The following is a 21,845-nucleotide window of genomic DNA, read 5'->3' as shown; positions in this document are numbered from 1 at the left end:
GCCTTGGCAACTCCTCTTCTGGGTGGCTGCCGCAGGTGACACCGCAACACAAGGGCCTGGTCCACACAGCAACTGAGGCGACACAGCTTTCCGTGCCCCTGGTTTCGCTAATGAACTAATGAACGAGACCTGCAGTATTCTACATTACCAATATTCCACAGGGACTGGCGATCAAAATACAAACGTCCAAGACAATCATTTGCACTGCTGGTTGGACCGTGCACTGCTACTTTGTGATAGCAATGGCAATTCAAACAAATAAAATACCAAGCTGGAATTAAGATGAGCAACAGCTTTATTAGGAAATGTCTTTTCTCTAATTTTATTGTAAAATATGTTCAGTTACAGATTTTGAACATCACATAATACAATCTAAGTTATTTATTAAACCTTAGTTATGCTTTTCATCAATTAAACCATCACATACTCAAACAAAGCTTCTTTGAGAATCTGAACAAAGACAACTTTTTCCTCATGTCATATCTTAAATTATTTAATCTACATTGAGCCTCAGATCTAATTTGCAGCACTCAATATTTTCAGCTAACAGTCGTCATTGACTTGTCCCCAAGTAAATTCTGCCGTATTGTTGCTCAGTTCTGCATTATCTGCATGTTTGCTCTCAGTATTAGTGGCCCCTCCTCACCCTAACCATCTATTTCTGTAACTAAAAGAGAAAAATCTCTTTCCACAGTCGATTGGTTTTTGCTGTCTTTATTTTAAACTTACTGGCCCGATCTGAAAGTGTGCATGCATAAATGTTGGCCCACTGAAACGAATTGGCAATTAGTTTGCAAAGATTATTTACCAGAATCCAACATTAAATACAAATATATAATCAAAGGCATGTAAAATTTCACTTGTGTGCACAGACAGCATTTGTTCTTGCACCAAAATAAGTGACCTAGCAAATTGGTACACTCCACAAGTGCCAAGATTAATGGTGCCTGTGAGTCAATTGATTATAGGACACAAGGCAGACAGTTCGTACACAAGGTGGTACATCTTAGCACACTTTTCCTACTTCTCCGCTTAAACAATCCAACGCATTTCTATTGAATACCACAGTGCCCTTTGCCAGGCAAACGTACCCAATAGGGAGTGCTTGCAATGTTGATAAGATGGTATAAAAAAAAAGACAAACCCAAATATATCCCTAGGTAACACAGAAACGGGTTTACTTTCAGTATCATTTACAAATCTTAAGCAGCATCAACCTCTCTCCACCCACTATCAAAAACCCAAGAATGCCAAATTTGACAGCTGTACCCACTCTTGCAAAACTCAGTGCTGAGCAGGAATCAAATTTACATTTTCAGGTGCAGTATTAAATTGAGCAATAAATTTACTTGCTAGTCATCTAGCTTTGAACCAAGTCACTTTACAAAAGCCAAGCATATTGGAGGGCAAATTGTCGCCTTGCAATTAAATGGTACTTTTCGGAATATACATCCCCATTAATTCCTTGAAACCTGCTGTTGACATATGATACTCAATATAACTTTCAGTAACCTTTTACATTAGTATACATGTAGAAACATAGAAACATAGAAAATAGGTGCAGGAGTAGGCCATTCAGCCCTTCGAGCCTGCTCCGCCATTTATTATGATCATGGCTGTGATTATCCAACTCAGAACCCTGCACCAGCCTTCCCCCCATACCCCCTGATCCCCATAGCCACAAGGGCCATATCTAACTCCCTCTTAAATATAGCCAATGAACTGGCCTCAACTGTTTCCTGTGGCAGAGAATTCTACAGATTCACCACTCTCTGTGTGAAGAAGTTTTTCCTAATCTCAGTCCTAAAAGGCTTCCCCTTTATCCTCAAACTGTGACCCCTCGTTCTGGATTTCCCCAACATCGGGAACAATCTTCCTGCATCTAGCCTGTCCAATCCCTTTAGGATTTTATACGTTTCAATCAGATCCCCCCTCAATCTTCTAAATTCCAACGAGTACAAGCCCAGTTCATCCAGTCTTTCTTCATATGAAAGTCCTGCCATCCCAGGAATCAATCTGGTGAACTTTCTTTGTACTCCCTCTATGGCAAGGATGTCTTTCCTCAGATTAGGGGACCAAAACTGCACACAATACTCCAGGTGTGGTCTCACCAAGGCCTTGTACAACTGCAGTAGTACCTCCCTGCTCCTGTACTCGAATCCTCTCGCTATAAATGCCAGCATACCATTTGCCTTTTTCACCGCCTGCTGTACCTGCATGCCCACTTTCAATGACTGGTGTATAATGACATCCAGGTCTCGTTGCACCTCCCCTTTTCCTAATCGGCCACCATTCAGATAATAATCTGTTTTCCTATTTTTGCCACCAAAGTGGATAACTTCACATTTATCCACATTAAATTGCATCTGCCATGAATTTTCCCACTCACCCAACCTATCCAAGTCACTCTGCATCCTCTTAGCATCCTCCTCACAGCTAACACTGCCACCCAGCTTCGTGTCATCCGCAAACTTGGAGATGCTGCATTTAATTCCCTCATCCAAGTCATTAATATATATTGTAAACAACTGGGGTCCCAGCACTGAGCCTTGCGGTACCCCACTAGTCACTGCCTGCCATTCTGAAAAGGTCCCGTTTATTCCCATGTAGTTTCTTGGGTTTTTGATAGTGGGTGGAGAGAGGTTGATGCTGCTTAAGATTTGTAAATGATACTGAAAGTAAACCCATTTCTGTGTTACCTAGGGATATATTTGGGTTTGTCTTTTTTTTTTATACCATCTTATCAACATTGCAAGCACTCCCTACTGGGTATGTTTGCCTGGCAAAGGGCACTGTGGTATTCAATAAAAATGCGTTGGATTGCTTAAGCGGAGAAGTAGGAAAATGTAGTTTCCTTTATTTTAATACTTAACGTAATTGTACATTAAAGATTAATATGCTTATGGTGATACACAAAATGCTGGAAGAACTCAGCAGGTCAGACAGAATCTATGGAAATGAATAAATAGCTGACAGTTCAGGTCGAGACCCTTCTTCGGGACTACTGCTGAAAAAGGGTCTCTGTCCAAAACATCAATTGTTTTATGTGTGTTGCCTTAGATTTCTAGCATTTGCAGACTTTCTCGTGTTTATGATATACTTAGAGTTAACTTGCTATTACCACAAAATTGACAGAAAAATTTTTGTATTAGTTACATGATGCCATGAATACAGAACATACAAACTAGGAAGAGAAGTGAGTATGTTAGTTGGCCCCTCAAGTATGCTCCACCATTTAGTTTTGTGGCATATCTGATTGTAACTCCAGTTGCATTCCTGACTGCACCCTGTGACCTTTCAACCTTGCCTACAGGAAGCTATGCACATCTGCCTTATAAACTATTCACAGACTTCCATTCACACAGTTTTTGAGCAAGAGTTCAAAAGCATCTTACCCTGAGAGAAAACATATATCATCTGTCCTAACTGCATGACCCCCTTAATTTTATTAGTGACATTTAGTTCTAGATTATCTCAGAAGAGAAATAATCCTCTCTACATTCATCCTGCCAATACCTCTCAAGAGTTTACAGTATATGATTCACTTAAATCTACAAAAGAAGCTTGATCTGTCCAATCTTTCTTCATAAGACAACTCATCCATTCCCAATATTGGTATGGTAAATCTTTTCTGAACCAATTTCAATGCCTAAAATATTTGTCCTTAAAGACCAATATTGTACAGTACTCCAGAAAGTCTTCCATTCATGTCAATACATTACTTCTTACACATTTTTAAAAAAATACACAACAACCTCTGATGCAGCGTCTCATCAAATCCCTTCTGCAAATCTAAGTATAATGTCTTCCAGTTCCTCCTTCATCCATGATTCAATTTAATTCTTCAAAAGAACTCCAGAAGGGTCTGTACTGAGTTTGTACGTTGTCACCATGACCTCATGGGTTTCCTTCAGGTACTCTTGTTTCCTCCTATTACAAAGATGTACAGTCCAGTAGGCTAATAGGCCAAATGGGTGTAATTGTGTGGTGAGGGCTCGTTAGGCCAGAGTGGCCTGTTATCATACTATGTCTCCAAATAATTAAAATTAATAAATACCTATGACTTTGCCTGACTCCCTTGTTTTTTTTTAAAATAAGTGTTCTCCTACAGCAGGTTTAAAATAATAGCTTCTAACATTTTCAGTATGGCAGACATTAACTGGCCTGTAGTTTTCTCTTTTCCACTTTTCTCACCTTTTGAATAAGAGTTGCATTTGATGTTTTCCAGTTTAATACAATCTTTTCTGAATCCTGAAAATTTTTAAAATTAAAGTCAACTATGCCACCAGCTAATTTTTTTTTAAAAAGATGAAGATTGATATTTCTCAGGACTAGACAGTCCGCTCCTCTGATAATTTGCTTTCCTCTATTGCAATTTTCTTGAATTTCCCCCTTCTCTCTGATTCCTGTTTTCCGCTATTTATGGACATGATTCTTCTGTACCTCCTTACTGTCCATTGTTAATTCTGCAGAAGGAGCATTCTTCATCTCTATAATTAAGCAATAAAAGATACACAAACATTTTGAAATGTTTTGTTTTCGACTATATTCTGCTTACATGCTGCTACATGCTTCTGAAGCTGTTGCAAGTAAGCTTTTCGTTGCACCTGTTCATTCATGCACATGACAATAAACTCGACTTTGACTTGACATTCAAACACAAGACCCTACCAGGGCTTGATGAATAAATGTTTTAACTCATTGGAGATTCACCAACTTGGTGATGTAACTACAAAATAAGACCATAAGACATAGGAACAGAATTAGGCCATCTGGTCCATCGAGTCTGTTCCACCATTCCATCATGGCTGATCCTTCCCCCGCCCCCATCCCCACTCCTCACCTTTCACCCCATAACCTTTGATGCCATGTCCAACCCAGAATCCATCAAGCTCTGCCTTAAAGTACACCCAGTGACCTGGCCTCCACAGCTGCCTGTGGTAATAAATTTCACAAATTCATCACCTTCCGGCTAAAGAAATTCCTCCACATCTCTGTTTTAAATAGATGCCCTTCTATCCCAAGGCTGTGCCCTCTAGTCCTGGACTCCTCCACCATGGGAAACATCCTTTCCATATCTACTCTGTATAGACCCTTCAACATTCGAAAGGTTTCAGTGAGATTCCCCCCCCATACTTCCAAATTCCAGTGAGTACAGACCAGAGCCATCAAATGCTCCTCATATGATAACCCTTTCATTCCCAGAGCCATCCTTGTGAACCTCCTCTGAACTCTCTCCAATGCCAGCACATATTTTCTTAGATGAGGAGCCCAAGATTGATCACAATACTCAAGGTGAGGCCTCAGCAGTGCCTTATAAATCCTCAGCATCACATCCCTACTCTTCTACCTTAGACCCCTTAAAATGAATGCGAACATTGCATTTGCCTTTCTCACCACAAACTTGACATACAAGTTAACCTTTATGATGTTCTGCACAAAGACTCCCAAGTCCCTTTGCATCTCAGATTTTTGGATGTTCTCCCCATTTAGAAAATAGTCTGCACATTTATTTCTTGCACCATTCTTCTAACCCAAGTCCTTCCTCAAACTACCTGTTTCCTCAACACGACCTGCCCCTCCATCAATTTTCGTGTCACCTGAAAACTTGGCAACAAAGCCATCTTTTCCATCTAAATCATTGATATGCAGCATAAAAAGAAGTGGTCCCAACACTGACCCCTGCGGAACACCACTAGTCACTGGCAGCCTACCTGGAATGAATCCTTTTATTCCCACTTGCTGCCTCCGAGCGAGCCAATGCTCTAACCATGCCAGTAACTTTCCTGTAATACCATAGGCTCTTAACTTGGTAAGCAGCCTCATGTGTGGCACCTTGTCAAAGGCCTTCTGAAAGTCCAAATATACAACATCCAATGCATCTCCTTTATCCATGCTACTTGTAATCTCCTCAAAGAATTCCAACAAGTTCGTCAGGCATGATTTTCCCTTAAGGAAACCATGCTGACTGTGTCCTATCTTGTTCTCTGTCACCAAGTACTCCACAACCTTATCCTTAACAATTGACTCCAACATCTTCCCAACCACTAAGGTCAGGCTAACTGGTCTATAATTTTCTTTCTGCTGCCTTCCTCCTTTCTTAAAGAGTGGAGTGACATTTGCAATTTTCCAGTCCTCTGCCAAAGATTTTTGAAAGGTCATTACTAATGCCTCCACAATCTCTACCGCTTTCTTTTTCAGAACCCTAGGGTGCAGTTCATCTGGCCTGGATGACTTATGTGCCCTTAAGTCCTTCAGCTTTTTGAGACTTTCTCCCTTGTAATAGTAACTGCACCCACTTCTCTTCCCTCACACCCTTGAACACCTGGTACACTGCTGGTGTCTTCCACAGTGAAGACTGATGCAAAATAAGAGACTGTTCATATAAAATTACGACACATATAAATGTCTTCTCTCAGAGGGTAGTGAATCTCTGGAACTCTGTCCCCAATGGTAGCAGAGGGCAGATAGTTAGACATGTTTAAGGCAGATATTCAGAAATTGAGGTTTATGGTGAACTGGAACAGAAGAGGAGATGAGCCCAGCATAGATCAATCAGCCTTAATCACATTTAATGACACGGCAAGCTTTTGAGCAGCAAGCTATTATGAGTTCTTAGTCTATGATCTGAGTTAAATGCAGTCTATGATCTGAGTACCTGAGTTCTTAGTCAATGATCTACGAGTTAAATGCAGGTATGTAACTGGACTGAATGAAGGTTTAGGTCTATGCTGCATAATCTGAGTCACAACTAGACAGAGACAGCTATACATTCTGTAAAGCCCTCTCCTGAAAGTGTGAGGAAGAGCCCCCTGTGATGGCCCCTATACAGAGGACCCAAGGGGTGAATGACTACGTAGGTGAGAGTAGAGGGCTCTACTCTCAGAATGCAGTAAGAAACAATAGAACTTGGGTTCTTAAGCAAGAATTCAAGTATCTTTTGTAATGCACTATGATATGAATTAAAAGTGAAAGTCATTGTAAACTCAAAACGTGGAATGCAAGTTTTATCAACAATTCTTTGCAAAAACTTCTAAAATTTTTGCAAAGTGCAAATACAGATTTTTCCCAATATCTGCAATAAATAGCACAGAGTGGGTGGGCACAGGAGTACATTCAGCCAGAGACTCATTCCACCGAGATGCAACACAGAGCGTCATAGGAAGTCATTCCTGCCTGTGGCCATCAAACTTTACAGCTCCTCCCTTGGAGGGTCAGACACCCTGAGCCAATAGGCTGGTCCTGGACTCATTTCCTGGCATAATTTACATATTACTATTTAACTATTTATGGTTTTATTACTATTTATTACTTATGGTGCAACTGTAACGAAAACCAATTTCCCCCGGGATCAATAAAGTATGACTATGACTATCAGCTGCAAAGCAGAAATGAGGTGTCAGGAAACTTGAGGCAGATGTCAGCAACTGTTCCAAAAGCTATGGAAACAATCTATTTAAAGAAACATAGAAGCATTTTTTCTAGTTGGTTCCCAAGCCTGTAATATTATCTATTTGATTTCTCTCCAGCCCATCCCACCTACTATCACCCAAAGGAATATCAGATAATGTTTGAGTATCAGCCAGAGCAATACTCATTTAATGCCAGATAACATTAACTGGTTTCTCTTTCCACAATGCTGCTTGTTGTGCTCAGTTCTTTCAACAATCCTGCTTGGGTCGGTATTGGGTGTGTTTCTTTTTACATTGTATGTCCATGATCTGGATGTCAGAACTGATAGTTTTTTGACCAAGTTTGCAGACAATACAAAGATGGGTGAAGGCACAGGCAGTGTTGAAGAGCTGCAAAAGGGCTTCGATTAGGAGAACGAGCAATAAAGTGGCAGATGGAATACAGTGTTGGGAAGTGTATATGGTCACACACTTTGGAAGAAGAAAAAACGGACTGTTTTTGAAAAGGAGAGAAAATTCAAAAATCTGAGGTGCAAAGGGACTTGGGAGTTCTCATGCAGGTTCACTAAATGTTAACTTGCAGGTTGAGTCAGTGGTGAGGAAGGCAAATGTAACCTTACCATTCATCTCAAAAGGACTACAGTATAAAAGCAAGGATGTAATGCTGAGGCCTTATAAGACACCAGTGAAGTACTGTGCAACATACACAAAATGCTAGAGAAACTCAGCAGGCCAGGCAGCATCTACAAAAAGAGTACAGTCAACGTTTCGGCCGAGACCCTTCGGAAGGACTGGAGAAAAAAAGATGAGGAGATTTAAAAGGTGGAGGGAGGGGAGAGAGAAACACAAAATGATAGGTGAAGGATGAAGTGAAGAGCTGGGAAGTTGATTGGTGAAAAAGACAGAAGGCAATGGAAAAATGAAAGGGGGGAGGAGCACCAGAGGAAGGAGTTGGGCAGGCAAGGAGAGAAGGTGAGAGAGGGAAATGGTGAAGAAGGGTGAATGAGTGCATTACCCGAAGTTTGAGAAATTAATGTTCATGCCATCAGGTTGGAGGCTACCCAAAAGGAATACAAGGTGACGTTCCTCCAACCTAAGTGTGGCCTCATCACGGCAGTGGAGGGGGCCATGGATAGACATAATCGGAATGGGAATGGGAGGTGGAATTAAAATGGGTGGCCACTGGGAGATCCCGCTTTTTCTGGCAGATGGAGCATAGGTCTCCCAATCTACGTCAGATCTCACCAATACACAGGAGGCCACACCGGGAGCACCCAACACAGTATATAACCCCAACAGACTCACAGTGAAGTGTCGCTCACCTGGAAGGACTGTTTAGGGCCCTGAATGGTAGCACGGGAGGAGATGTAGGGACAGGTGTAGCACTTGTTCCGCTTGCAAGGGTAAGTGTCAGGAGGGAGATCAGTGGGGAGGGACAAATGGCAAGGGAATCACATAGGGAGTGAAGCCTGCGGCCAGCAGAAAGTTCTTCTTTATTAGCCTTCTTATTGATTTAAAAGAAACATAAGTTCAAACAAGAGGAGAATTATTATATATATCAATACAAACAGATTAGGATAGACACCATCAAAATCATACATATTGTTAAGCTAGTGTACGATATATAATAAAAAAAACCAGCGATTCTCCTCTTATCAGTTCATGAAAGAAAAAAAACATTGAATTTTAAATGAAAAAAAACACTACATTATATAAAAATTAACAAAAAAAGGGACTGGGCAGTCCATTTTGAGGATACAACAAAAATAAGAGGCTTTCTGATCAAATCTAAAACTTCAGAAAAAAAAATTGGAAGAGTAATAAATCAATTTAAATGAAAACATTGGATAAAAAGTTGCCAGATTTGCTCAAATTTAAAGGATGTATCAAATGTCCGACTTCTTATTTTTTCTAAACTTAAACAGGACATAATGGAGGAAAGCCAATAAAAGACCATAGGTGGATTAGAATCCTTCCACTTCAATAAAATGGCTCTCCTAGCCAATAAAGTCGAAAAGGCTATCATACATTGAGCCGAAACAGGAATATTTCTTGCTTCCGATGGAATAATCCCAAAAATTGCCATAAGCAAATTAGGTTGCAGATCCAGATCCAAGACTTTTGTTAGCATTTTAAAAACATCTCTCCAAAAGTTATATAGCTTTATACAAGACCAAAACATATTACATCTATCACACATAGGATTGATAGTGGAAAAAATACGCGCTAGTTTATCCTTTGACATATAGGCCCTATGCACTACCTTGAACTGTATCAAGGAATGACGGGCACAAATAGATTAACCAAATGAAAATTTTACTCCATTGATTATCTGAAAATGACTCTTGAAATTCCAATTCTCAAGCACGTTTAATTTTATCATTAGATATTATTCGTGAGTTCAATAACCTTTTATAAATTATAGCTATCAACCCTTTTTGAAATGGTTTAAACTGAAAGAGAGCATCTGTCATATTAGGTGGATAAGCAGAAGGGTAATTTGGCAACAAACCACGTAAAAACTTCCTAATTTGTGAATATCTAAAAAAGTGTACATTAGACAAATCATACTTATCCACGAACTGAGAAAAAGACATTAAACAGTCCCCTAAAAACAAATCTGAAAGTTATTTCCTTAGTTTTCCAAGTTAAAAAGGCCTTATCCAAAATTGATGGTTTAAAAAAATAATTGAGATGGATATTAATAGAAAGAATAAAATTATTTAACTCAAAAAATCTACAAAACTGGAACCAAATTCTTAATGTATGTTTAATAATGGGATTAAAATCTTGTCTACCAATCTTAGAAAACAAAAAGGGAAGGGGAGCTCCCAGTAAAGAGGCCAAAGAGAATCCTTTCACCAAGTTTTCCTCCAATTCCAACCAGGAAGGACATTCATGTATATCTGAATCATGAATCCAAAAAGTAATATATCGAATATTAATTGCCCAGTAGTACATTCTAAAATTAGGCAAAGCCATACCACCATCTTTTTTTAATTTCTGCAATGAGGGTTTACTCAATCTAGGGTTTTTATTGTTCCAAATATAAGATAAGATTATAGAATCTATTCTGTCAAAGAACTTTCTAGGAACAAAAGAAGGAACTGCCTGAAATATATATAAGAATTTCGGTAGAACTATTATTTTAATAGCATTAATTTGACCTATTAATGATATTGTCATAGGCGACCATTTAGAAAGCATTTGTTTGGTGTAGTCAATTAATGGAAAAAAATTATATTTATAGAGATCCTTAAAATTTTTAGTAATTTTAATACCAAGATAGGTAAAGCAATTTTTAGCAATACTAAAAGGTACTTGATGATTTGGATCCGAGTAATTATTAATAGGAAATAACTCATTTTTATATAAATTTACTTTATACCCAGAAAAACTACTAAATTCAGAAAATATAGGTAACACAGAAGGAATAGATTTCCTAGGATCTGAAATATAAACTAACAGGTCATCTGCATGTAATGAAACCTTGTGTATTTTGTCCCCTCTCTTAATACCCTGAACAGTGTTAGAATCTCTAAGAGCAGTAGCAAGGGGTTCTAAGGCCAAGTTAAATAATAAAGGGCTAAGAGGACATCCCTGTCAAGTACCCCTATATAATCTAAAATAGGGAGATTTTTGATTATTAGTTATAACTGCAGCCATAGGGGCATGATAGATCAGTTTAATCCAGGAAATAAATCCCGGGCCAAGATTAAATCTTTCCAAAACCTCAAATAAGTAAGACCACTCCACCCTATCAAAGGCTTTCTCTGCATCGAGAAACAACACATTCAGATTCTTTAGATGGAGAAGAATTAATGATATTTAATAATCTTCAAATATTAAAATGTGAATATCTATTTTTAATAAATCCAGTTTTGTCATTGGAAATAAGAGTAGGTAAAATATTCTCAAGTCTATTAGCGCGGCCAGCAGAAAGCTGGGGTGTGGGGGTGGGGGTAGGGGGAGAGATGTGCTTGGTGGTGGGATCCTGTTGGAGATGGCAGAAGTCTTGGAGAATTGTGCGCTGGATTTGGAGAGTGGTACCACCCACCACCACCTGCCCATTGTCTCTTCCACCAGTCAACTTCCCAGCTCTTTACTTCATCCCTCCCCCTCCAGGTTTCACCTATCACCTCGTGTTTCTCTCTCCCACCCCCCCCACCTTTTAAATCTACTCCTCAGCTTTTTTCTCCAGTCCTGCCGAAGGGTTTCAGCCCGAAACGTCGACTACACTCTTTTCTGTAGATGCGGCCTGGTTTGCTGAGTTCCTCTAGTGTGGGTGTTGCCCGGATTTCCAGCCATTTGCAGATTTTATCTTGTTTGTGACTGGGTTAAACCAAATTGGTGTGATCTTTCATTGAATTCTATTATGGATTTATCAGTATGCCTGCAAGAAAATGAATCTCAGGTAATAAATTTACTTTGAACTTTCAGTTTCATAGGTTCTTGATTACTGAGGGTGTTAAAGGTTATGGGGAGAGGGCACCAGAACTTACAGTGAACCCGTGTTGCTGGCTTTAGGCTAACTACTACACTACTATACTGTCCATTACTTGGGCTTCTCTTAACTTTGGACTGGGGAGAAAAAAATGCATCAAGCAAAACTATATTCATCAAGAGGGTAGTATTTTAAAGAGCACTTATTGTAAACCATGAGATTTTGCTTACATGTTTCAAGTTTACATTTGAGTGCCCAATCATGTTTTAACTATTCCAATGACACAAAGGGATCATGTTCAGCAGAAAGATGATCTTTGCATCAAATTGAGTAGAATGACAGAAGTCACATGGAGCCTATATGCGGCCAGTCCATCCACAGAATATTAACTTATTTCAGTGGCAAGGAAGGGGAAAGAAAGTTTTTGCAAATGAGTCACTATCAGCAATTTGCTGGTATTGTCAAAGTGTCAATCTTAACACATCTCACGTTTCTAATTGGGCTCAGGTATCTTCAGTACAACATTTAATGAAATTCCCATCTACTGAAAGTGCACAGATTAATAGATACAGTATTTATACTTGATTTCTCATGGCTAACATATTAACTACACTCTAAATGCCTTACATTTATATAAGCACGTTTAATGGCTTACAACATCTCAAGGTGCTCCTCAATCCTCAAAGCCTGTCACCCAACTGAAGGGAAAGTTTCAAGGTCGTAGGTAAAAGCTTGGTTAACAAGGTGGATTCCGAGGATCTTAGCAGAAGCGGTTGGGGTGGGGGGGGGGGTGCGTCAAATGCTGACTTGGTTCACAGTGCAAATAGAACTTTAGGAATTTTATTGCTACAGATCCCCTAATGATTTAAACTTGACGTCATGTTCCTATTTAATTGTTTTGACAAAATTGACTTAATTTTCTCATCTATTAAACATCTTCTAAAACAAATTTAAAGCTCCCCGTTAGACATCATTCCCGAACAGGTCGGCAGTGCACCGAGCTATGGTTTGTAGAAACGACAAATTCACACTTCCAGACCGGACCAGACCAGACCACAGCTCGCCTGTCATTCGCAGCCCATCTGTTTCAGCCAACATCTCCGCCCCTCTGTGGTACGTGATCACAGGCACTTGCCTCCCCAGGGCAGCAGACAACAAGGAACAGCCACAACGGCTCGTATCGCTCGTCAGCTCAAGCCAAATCATGCCTACGTGCTGAAACGCATGGTACGACTGCAAATAATAACTTTGCTCAATAACCAGGGGGAGTGTCTAAATATGAGAGATGGACGAAATTCAACGAATGGATTGTGTTATAGGTACCGTTAGAGCAGTTAGTAATTTCAGCAGTGGAAATTGCTAAGGATTTGGGAATACATTTGAAAATGACGTTCGTCAGAAATCCACGATTCAATCCAAGGGCAGTAACCTAATACATAATCGATAAGAACAGAAAATCGACGTTCAATGGCAGTTTTAAAAGGAGGGGTAGGGTTCAGAGTCCTTGCAGCAATGAAAGGCACCGCAATATCCAGTTTCCCTTCCAGGAATGAATGTTTTGCGACATCGAGCAAGAGCATAAACTTTGGAAAACTCTTCCACGCGCAGCCCAGTAAACCACTATGAGGATTCCAATTTCCCCACGCCAGGTAGTGACAGGTTCCACGAGATCTGGACCATCTCTGGTGGTATCTTAACAGCATCTACTATTGGCTGTGCGAGTTTTCCTTGAAAACAAGCTTCAGTGCGGATACCGCCAAAAGACGGGCGTGGACCAATGCAACGGGGGATCAACGAGTGACAGGAAGGACACCAACTCTGATGGAAGGATATGAAATCAGGTGTGGGAGCCACGTGTTAATGTCAAAATACAAGATCAAATGAGTTACAAAGAGAGAATGAAATAATCTGTCACTAAAGAAATAACTTTAAATTAATAAAAGTGCAATTTGAAAAAAAATAATCTCCAACTAAACCCTCAGTATTGAGACTCAGATTCAGAATTATTTGTCACATGTACATGGAAACATACAGTGAAGTGCATCATTTGTGTTAACGATCAGCACCCCCAAAGATGTGCTGAAGGCAGCCTGCTGTTTCACCACACATTCCTGTGCCAACATAGCATGCCCACAGTGTTCCACAGAACACAAGCAACAACAACAAGACAACAGCCAAACAAGCCCCTTTCCATCCGTCCACTAACCCTCCAATGCAGGCCTCCGACTCCAGGACAGACCACCTCCAGCCAGCCTCCAAGTCCTCCAGGGCTCCATACATAAAACAAGTTTATGTAACCAGGGGGCTAATGTGACCAACACTTTCCCATACCATCCCAAGTGTTCTTCATTTGCTATAGCCTGATAAAGAGGAATGAGATTTTCTTTGCCATAGGTTTGGGACTACAGATATTAACATTTGGCCAAAGCAGAAAACGGCGATTGCAAAATCCAGCTGTTGGCCAAGGCATTTCATAAAAGTTCACCTTCTTAGCAAACCATCTATGATCTCTTGCATTTTAGGAAATGCATTATTAGGATTACATTAGGAGGGTATAAGACATCACCTGCAATATGTAGCATTAAAATAAAACCCAGACTAGATGAAAGACAGATGGGGACAGGGAGATAGGGGCAGCAGCAAGCTTTCACTGAAAAAGCATGTCAATTTATTGGATCCTGACACAGTACAACAGTTTACATGGTACGTTCCTGGTGATCTGGGGAGGCTCAAAGTCACTTGCAGGTGACCTTGTAACTCTGCATCCACCCAACCATCAGGTTAGTCTCCCATCTAAAACATAGCATCTCAGATAATCCACCATTTGGCAAATGAAACTGCATTCCCAATTCTTGAAGGAGTTGGAACTTTATTGCATAATTTTCTGACTTAGGGATGAAATGTGACATCTTAAGCAAACTGAAGGTTAAAACATAAAAGGTTGAGATTAATATATAAACAAACGCAGGTTCAAAGTACACCCCCAGCCTCTAACCTCTCCACCTACACCCCCAGCCTCTAAAACCTCTCCACTGACACCCCCAGCTAAAACCTCTCCACCGACACCCCCAGCCTCTAAACCCTCTCCACTGACACCCCCAGCCTCTAAACTCTCCACTGACACCCCCAGCCTCTAAACCCTCTCCACCGACACCCCCAGCCTCTAACCTCTCCACTGACACCCCCAGCCTCTAAAACCTCTCCACCGACACCCCCAGCCTCTAAAACCTCTCCACCGACACCCCCAGCCTCTAAAACCTCTCCACCGACACCCCTAGCCTCTAAAAATGTATGTTGCTTGAAATTCCAGCATCTGCAGATTTCCTCGTGTTCAGGTTCAAGGTTCCAAGTTAGGCAAAGTTTATTGATTCTGGCATTATGAAATCCAAGGAAAAATGCAATAACATTAGTTACACTGGATACTTGGAGAACTGTGTTCATTTCTGGTCACCTCACTACAGGAAGGAGGTGGACACTATAGAAAGAGTGCAGAGGAGATTTACAAGGATGTTGCCTGGATTGGGGAGCATGCCTTATGAGAATAGTTTGAGTGAACTTGGCCTTTTCTCCTTGGAGCAACGGAAGATGAGCAGTGACCTGATACAGGTGTATAAAATGAGAAGCATTGAGCATGTGGCTAGACAGAGGCTTTTTCCCAGGACTAAAATGGCTAACACAAGTGGGCAGAGTTTTAAAGCGATTGGACGTAGATACAGAAGGGATGTCAGAGGTAAGTTTTTCACACAGACAGTGGTGGGAGCTTGGAATAGGCTGCTGGCGACTGTGGTGGAGGAGGATACAATAGGGCCTCTTAGATAGGAACATGGAGCTTAGAAAAATAGAGGGCTATGCACTAGGGAAATTCTAGGCAGTTTCTAGAGTAGGTTACATGATCAGCACAACATTGTGGGCCGAGGGGCCTTTAATATGCTGTAGGTTTCTATGTTCTAACAAATAAGATACCTGACATAATGCACTCTGCAGAAGCCGAAGATGTGGAAACCATTCAGTCTGTCCAGCCTGTCCTGGCATTCAGTCCAATTATGGCCTGCTAATACCTTAACTGTACTTATCCATGCCTCCATAGACTTGGGTTATTAAATATAGTCACTCACACTTCCAACTAACCCAAAATCCTACTACTCTGAGAAAGTGCCAGATTTCCACAATACTATTTCAACTCTAAGTAAACCAGATTCATTTAAGTATACTTCCTTCTGGTGCTGCTGCCCCTTATTTTCTGCTACTTACCTATTTAATACTGTTTTTCTATTACTGCCTTGTTTTTATCTACCACTTTATTTAATTGTCTGAGAGGAAGCCAAACAGAGTTTCATTGTACTTATGTATAATTACAATAAAGATCATTCAAACTACATTTTTCCATCTATAGATACTCTATACGTGCCTCCTTTATTAAAGATCTTGCATTCTTCTACAAATACCAAGAAGTCTGTGAATTTTAGATTTCACAAAAATGTAACCACTTACAACCCTAATTGGTGATTGATAATTGATACAAAGCTAGAATACCTTGTCTAGTCCAGAATGCCAATTCAATACTTGAACCTTGTACTTCATTAGGGATCTAACCAATGCTCCCTAGTGTTGAAACCTCAGAAGATACATATTCCAAATAGGTTGGACTAAAGTTTAAGTTATAGTTTGTACCAATGTTAAGTGCTCTGGCACACAATTCCCTTTGTTCCTCATTTCCAAAGAGGAAAATATTTTAATGTTTACCTTTGAGTACAGTGTGGGTAATACCACATTTGGCCAATGAAAACCATTTGCACACTTTTGACCATCCACTTTACTTGTGTAAATTGCCATTCCAAGCTCTGAATTTCATTTTGCCCTGTCTGGCTTCATCTATTGATTTGGACATGTTATATTGCTCTATCTAAATCTATTAACACTAACCCAGTAGGTCCTTTATAGATATTAGTATCACAGTTATTGCATCCCTGTAACCTTACTCTCTACCACTGACTTCCATAACATGTACCAGCCGACATCCTCAATTCACACTTTCATTTCTGTTAAAATTATTTGCATGATCGTTAGTAACTGAGTTTTGCAAGTCCACGGAAAGACTACCACCAAAAATTTATTTCAATCACCTTGAAAAAAAATCGGCAAATCAATGATTAACTTGTACTTTTCCATGAGGTCATAGTGTTCGGAATACACTCACCAAAAAACTATCCGTGTATCCATGGCATCAAACTGTCATGAAGAGCACTGGATATTTAAGAATAGAATTGACGTTGCACATAAGCATTCATTTATATCATTAGCCCAAGCTAGATTCTTCACTCATTGTCAATAACAGATGGAAGAACTGGATTTCAACAACTGACATCCAGGAATGAAGATCACCAGTTGTGTGATTTTACAGAACTTGTGTGGTCCTTAAGCAACATTCATGAAAGAAAGGATATCAAAGATCATTAAAAAGAGAATGACAATTCATCCCAGGGTCTTTGAGCATTTACAGCTTACTCAGTACAATTCCTTCCACACAAAACATGAGAATGACATTAATATTCACCAATATGTTCTAAGAAATATTTGATTGTATGGTGATCTGCATCAGAGTGAATAGATATGACTTTCTAGTTACAATTTTTTCACTAACCTACAATTAGATGAATGAAGAAACATTAATGAAATCACTGGGCTCCTCATTAATCATTCTCACAATACATTTATACTGTAGTTTTCGAATATCCATGATACAATGAAAGGATTCTAACTTTTCACCACAGATCCATTCAAATATAATCTACCACAATCACAAAACCAAATTCCAGTAACAGAACAGCATAAATGATCATTTATAAAATAACTGGCCACTTTAAAATTTCACATAATTCATCAACGTTTTGTTTGTACACAGCTTGCAATATGAACCAACCACAGACATGGAAACAACATAACCATCTCACCTTTTCTCTTCGGACTACGCATTTAACCCCAATTCCCAATGAACTGTGGATTTAAAATCTGTATCATGAACCTCAGTCAACAGATCATTGTATCACACATTTCTCCTTACTAATACATTAAAAACTAAACTTCCAATACAGTATAAGATAAGCATTCATTACTTCTAGCGAGGATGGGCATAGATAAGAAGGGGCCATGGAAAACTCATTCCACAGCGATTCTGGTACCGGCGGCGCGGGTAAATTGAAGCACTGAATTACATTACTTACCTTGTTCAGTTTTAACAAAATGCAACGCGGTTTGGAGGGGGGGAAACGAAGCATTTGAAAGGAGATACAATTTACGCCGAAAACAAGAATGCATTTTCTTATCATGCTACTCACAGCGAAGTTTAACAACTAATACTCAGCAGGGCTCTCGACTGGTAGCTTGCTGCTGCACATACTAACCAATCACTTCGCAGAATGGGCCATCTGCAAGAACGGAGACCAATCATATTTACTTACGCCCACCATCCGCCAGGAGGGGAACTCAATTCCACCAATCACACCAAAACAAGTGCAGCAAGCCGAGGTTGAAGAGACCAATCAAATCGCAGCGACACCTGTATCAACAAGAGCACGGGGCTGGTGCTGGAGTATACCCGTAAACCCGGGTCCGGCTGGTATATCACCAGATAACCGCACTGGATATCTGAACTACACCTGGATTTTCCTCGATAGGGGTGGGGGAAGAAATGGCGGAAATTGCACCATTAAAAACGTGCATTCTGTAACGGCCGTGCAAGTCTAACAAAACAATTTCACGTACGTTTTACTATTACGTGTATTGCATTACTATTCACTATGACTACTTACTTTCACTTTTTCAACATTGTTGCCTCTGCCTGGTTTCAAGCCTGACAGCCATGCTATCTCACGAAACTCCCGCAGACTCGTTAAACAAGCCCTCGCGTAATTTCATTTGTGGTCTCTTTACTTAAGGTACTGTACTTGCTGTTAGGAGTGCAGAGAAATATCCCTTCACGGGTTCCGGGAATAACCAGTTGCCTGGACAAAGAGAAATTCAGTGGGCTGAGTCTGCTGGAACTATTTTAGGGCTTGATTGGCTGCATACAGGGAGGATGTTTCGTTTTGACCGAGGTTTCTAGAACCAACCGTCATGATTTTAAAGTAAGAGATAGTTCATTTAGTTCTGAGATAAAGAAGAGTCTCTTCATTGATTTGTGAACCTTTCGGTTTCTCTCCAAATGCAGGCTCCGTTATCGTACTCATTCAAAACACAGATCAGCTAATTTCAGAACATTGAGGGAATCAGGCAGTATGGTGTGGAAAATGGCATTGCAATTGAAAAATTGTGATCTTTCTATTTCATACCGATGTCCTTATGTTTACTGTGTAAGAAGCTAAAGGTATAGCGAGCAGAACGTGAGTGAGAAGTGAGAGTAAGTTCAGGCAACTAGAAGCTCAGGATCATCCTTGACAATTGGACGATCCTGCTTCCAATTCTCAAGGATGATGAAAAATAATGAGTTTATTATGAAAGAAGTTTGTTTTGTTTAAGTCCATCGCCCAGACTGGAGCATAGGCTGCCCACTGCAACTCGCCAGAGTCCTCTGTCCTGGGCTAGTCTTTCAAGTTGTCCCCAGATGTAACCCATCTACATAAAGATCCTTCCTCTCCCAGGGCTGAGATCTTTGGAGCTTCTGTTGGCGTTTCTCTAGCTCTGGGCTTTTACAGAATGGGGTTGTTGATCCTATGCTTAACCTTCCTTCTGTTGCAGCTGGGCTTGGGACTATGCATAGCGGAGTTAAAGTTTATTTTGATATATAAAAAATCCTTGAAAATTGTTCTGCAAGGTGATCACCCAGCTTGCACCTGCACTCTACAATGTGAAGCACACCACATTGTGAGCACTGAATACAGTGCCCAAAATTCGAAGAATATCAGTGAATCACTACCTCACTCTGATGAAAGGAATGTGCAGATCTCTAAATGGTGGGAAGGGAGAGGTGAAAGGGTTCTTATTGTATATTTCCTATTTGCATTGGAAAATGCTTGGAGAAGGGAAATTACTGTTGGTGGAGATGAAGGGAGTAAATCAGAGCTGTGCAGAGGGAATAATCTTTTTGAAATGTCGTGATAGGTGATGGAAGGAGAGTATGATGAAACTGTTGGTATTTTCATATCAATAATGTACAAGATGACACCGATTAGTCATGAATCTTTGCGTACAGCTCCGTGGGTACTGACACAGAACAACATATTTCATGACATATGCCAGGGATACTAAACCTGATTCTGATTGAAAGTGGCAAATTATGGAAGGTGATTCATTAAACATGGGGCAGAGTTAAGACAAAGGAAACCAAACCATTTCTCTTGCTGGAAGAGGAAAGGGTTTGAGAAGAAGTGTGGAGAATAGAACAAAGCTGGCTTTTTTAAAATGCACAAACATGTTTGGTCAAAAAAGAGAAGATTACAAAGGAGGGAGACTGTTTTCGGGCCCTGATTCATGGTAGAAGTGTGGGTCGGCTTGGGATGGGCTGCAGGTCTGGTGAAAATGGATGTCCTTGGTGAAATGAACTATCTGGGACCAGGAAATTGGAAACTATCCAAGTTGTAAAGAATGCCAGAGGGGTCATGGATGTAAACTGTAGGGGACTGGACAAGGGGAAATGATAAGGTAAGAAGGAATGTGACTGGTTCCATCTGTTTGTAGATATTAAGAATGTATTGAAGGCAACCTGTGTAATGTTTAAAGATGGAAACTGGAGGGATGATCTCTAGAGAAAAGTGATCAGTGACTGTGTGGGAGATAATAATACCTGTTGTTGTTTATTATGTGGAAAATCCTGTATTTTAACTTCATCTGGTTGGCAAGTTAGGTTTAGGAACTCCTGATACAGTTCTGTTCTCATGTGTCCAATCTTCACCTGGAGTCAGTATCATGAGGTTGTTGGTCAATGTAGAATGAGAGGAATGAGATTACTGATTCTAGCAATGGCTGCACAGTCTCTAAAGGTCAATCAGTTTTGTGCTCTATATGTTCGGCATCCATTCCATCAACTTGGCAGTAGCACCACACAAGCTCTGTGTGAAGATGAGAATTTGCCTCTACAGGGCCTCATTACTTTTCCTATCAGTATTGTTAAGGTAGAGGCATCTGAGACAGGTAGACTAATGAGGGCAAAAATTAATGTTAATCATGGTTTTCTCAAAGGCAATGTTCAGTTTATTGTCTTCTACACAAGTACATGCACTGTATGCAGAGATGCCATGAGAAACCTGCTTGCAGCAGCATATTTACTGACCAGGTCTGGCTGTTGCATTCTTTGTGGTTTTGACAAGATTTGGTTAACAATGCAATTTTACTGCACTCTCATCTGGAGTACAGTAAAACTCAGATACCTAGTACTCAGTTGTTCAGAAAATCTGATGGTTTGGTGCCTGGCTTACCCTTAGTGCAGGGCTCTGGAGTGTGGATTGGATGTGCACTGTCTGGACCATGGACTGTGTGTGTGGCAAGAGCCAGGATCAAGGTTGGGAACACTGGGATTTGAGAACATAGATAATTTTATGATTGGCGTTGGGGCAAGCTGAAACATACAAGCTGTACCTCACCGGGTTCTCTGAAAAAAATTATTGTACTACCCTATAAGACATATGAATAAATTAAAGTTTGTTGGAGTATTAATAGGGCTAACAGACTGTAAAATCTGCCGGTCCAAAATCACCAAAGTCCCAAGGGTGATGGATTATGAGAACTTTAAGGTTCATCGTACCTAACCAGAGTGGTGTTTAATCATGGAGGAGTATCACTGAAAGGACGGAGTCAGGCTGAATCAGCCAGATTCTGCAAGCGTGATCTGCCTGGGAGGTAGTTTTCCCCTGAAAGAAAAAAAATCCCGAATGTTTTTGAGAAAACATTGCACTGTCAATGAGGATGGGTGTGGTTTATGTTGGATGCAGTGATGCGAATGATTGCTGAAAAAACACATACAGTACTTATCCCACTTTGTCATACAGTTTGGTGAT

At 40.3% G+C, this 21,845-nt stretch overlaps 1 protein-coding gene and 1 long non-coding RNA gene across 4 annotated transcripts in view; one reads left to right on the top strand and one right to left on the bottom strand.

Annotated features, from left to right (window-relative positions):
* LOC134345578 (uncharacterized) overlaps nucleotides 1-18,920 on the bottom strand; it is a 70,173-nt gene extending 51,253 nt beyond the window's left edge. The window contains exon 1 of one of the 3 annotated variants that reach the window (XR_010017731.1): nucleotides 18,666-18,920. This is a non-coding gene — a long non-coding RNA (uncharacterized LOC134345578). Of the gene's footprint in view, nucleotides 1-18,077; nucleotides 18,251-18,665 lie in introns of those variants that run through there. The other 2 variants (XR_010017732.1, XR_010017729.1) reach the window with 2 other exon arrangements.
* snapc1b (small nuclear RNA activating complex, polypeptide 1b) overlaps nucleotides 18,462-21,845 on the top strand; it is a 39,908-nt gene continuing 36,524 nt past the window's right edge. The window contains exon 1 of the mRNA XM_063046430.1: nucleotides 18,462-18,614. The gene's annotated coding sequence lies outside the window, so the exon portion shown is untranslated. The remainder of the gene's footprint in view (nucleotides 18,615-21,845) is intronic.

This window comes from Mobula hypostoma, chromosome 1, assembly GCF_963921235.1.
Source record: "Mobula hypostoma chromosome 1, sMobHyp1.1, whole genome shotgun sequence".
Taxonomy (NCBI): domain Eukaryota; kingdom Metazoa; phylum Chordata; class Chondrichthyes; order Myliobatiformes; family Myliobatidae; genus Mobula; species Mobula hypostoma.
Note: the sequence above shows the minus strand (reverse complement) of the source record. Positions and strands in the feature narration are given on the sequence as shown.